Genomic DNA, 2,239 nt, shown 5'->3' with positions numbered 1-2,239 from the left:
ATAGATAGATAGATAGATAGATAGATAGATAGATAGATAGATAGATAGATAGATAGATAGATAGATAGATAGATAGATAGATAGATAGATAGATAGATTGACACAGATGATAGATGGTAAAGAGATGAGAGAGATGATAAAGGGATTGTAGATAGATAAAGATAGATAGATAGATAGATAGATAGATAGATAGATAGATAGATAGATAGAGTGATAGATAGAGTGATAGATAGAGTGATAGATAGAGTGATAAATTGACACAGATGATAGATGGTAAAGAGATGAGAGAGAGAGATGATAAAGGGATTGTAGATAGATAGATAGATAGATAGATAGATAGATAGATAGATAGATAGATAGATGGATGGATGGATGGATGGATGGATGGATGGATGGATGGATGGATGGATGGATGGATGGATAGGTGATAGATTGTAAAGAGATGAGAGAGGGGAGGGAGGGAGGGAGGAAACTAATCAAGGAGAGAAGCAACCTAGAACTAAGAAATTCCCTGAAGTTGTGAATTTCCAGAAGTTGTGAGTGCTCCAACACTGGAAGGTTTGAAGAAGAGATTGGACAGCCCTTTGTCTGAAATGGTAGAGGGTTTCTTGCTTGAGCAGGGGGTTGGACTAGAAGACCTCCCAGGTCCCTTCCACCTCCGCTATTCTGTTATTCTGTTCTGTAAACTTGAAAGATCCAGGCAGGAATGTGGAGAAGAAAAATAATATAGAGGAATTCCACCTAGGGGAGAAGGCTGGGCAAAGAGTCAACATCCTGCCAACCGCTTCATTCTAAGCTTCCCCTTGAGGTCACAAAACAAAGCAGCTACGAAGGAGTTGGAAGGAGTTTTATCTCGTTAAAAATAAGGGTTCTGCTCCTCTTATCTCTTCCCCTACAGCATCTACTAGGAGAGAATGTTGACGTTCTCCAAAGGGTTTGTAGGAAGGAGGGCAAAGAAATTGCTTTTAAAAATAACACATCTACATAAACAGAAGGAGGTTAACTCCCAGCAGAAGTTGATTGCCAACGACACGATGTGCCAGGAACCATGCAGAAATGGGTAGCACCATTGGACTAGAAGACCTTCAAGGTCACTTACAACTCTGTTCTTCTGTAATAATAATAATAATAATAATAATAATAATAATAATAATAATAATAATAATAATAATAATAATAATAATAATAATAATAATAATAATAATAATAATAAAGTTGGAAGGGACCTTGGAGGTCATCGAGTCCAACCCCCTGCTCAGGCAGGAAACCCTACACCATTTCAGACAAAAGGCTGTCCAGTCTCTTCTTAAAAGCTTCCAGTGTTGGAGCATTCACAACTTCTGGAGGCAGGTTGTTCCACTGGTTAATTGTCCTCACTGTCAGGAAGTTTCTCCTTAGTTCTAGGTTGCTTCTCTCCTTGATCAGTTTCCATCCGTTGCTTCTCGTCCTGCCTTCAGGCACCTTGGAGAATAGCTTGACTCCCTCTTCTTGGGGGCAGCCCCTGAGATATTGGAAGACTGCTATCCTGTCCCCCCTCGTCCTTCTCTTCATTAAACTAGACATCCCCAATTCCAGCAACCGTTCCTTGTATGTTTTAGCCTCCAGTCCCCTAATCATCTTTGTTGCTCTTCTCTGTAATCTTTCTAGAGTCTCAGCATCTTTTTTACATTGTGGTGACCAAAACTGGATGCAGTATTTCAAGTGTGGCCTTACCAAGGCCTTGTAAAGTGGTATTAACCCTTCACGTGATCTTCATTCTATCCCTCTGTTAATGCAGCCTAACACTGTGTTGGCCTTTCTGGCAGCTGCAGCACACAGCTGGCTCACATTTAGGTGATTGTCCACTAGGACTCCGAGGTCCCTCTCACAGTTACTACTATTGAGCAAGGTACCCCCTATACTACTACTACTACTACTACTACTACTACTACTATTATTATTATTATTGTTGTTGTTGTTGTTGTTGTTGTTGTTGTTGTTGTTGTCCTGTTCTCTATATTCTTTGCAAGGATAAGATAATCTCCTTTAGATTGTGGCAATGCTCCAAAGCAACTGACTGCCTTCTTGCTGAGTTGTCTCTCAACTCCTCCATCTGTACTGGACCCATTGGTTATGGGGGATTATCTACGAAGATCTCCTGTGTCCTTGTCTCCCCTATTCTTTTGCAATTCTTTGACTTCATTTGTATCTTTGGGTTGGGTTTTGGACTCTTCCTCTTCAGACTTTGATGCTGAGACTT

Source organism: Protobothrops mucrosquamatus, unplaced genomic scaffold, assembly GCF_001527695.2.
Source record: "Protobothrops mucrosquamatus isolate PMUCROS unplaced genomic scaffold, P.Mucros_1.0 scaffold28, whole genome shotgun sequence".
Taxonomy (NCBI): Eukaryota; Metazoa; Chordata; class Lepidosauria; order Squamata; family Viperidae; genus Protobothrops; species Protobothrops mucrosquamatus.
This window is presented reverse-complemented; position numbering follows the sequence as displayed.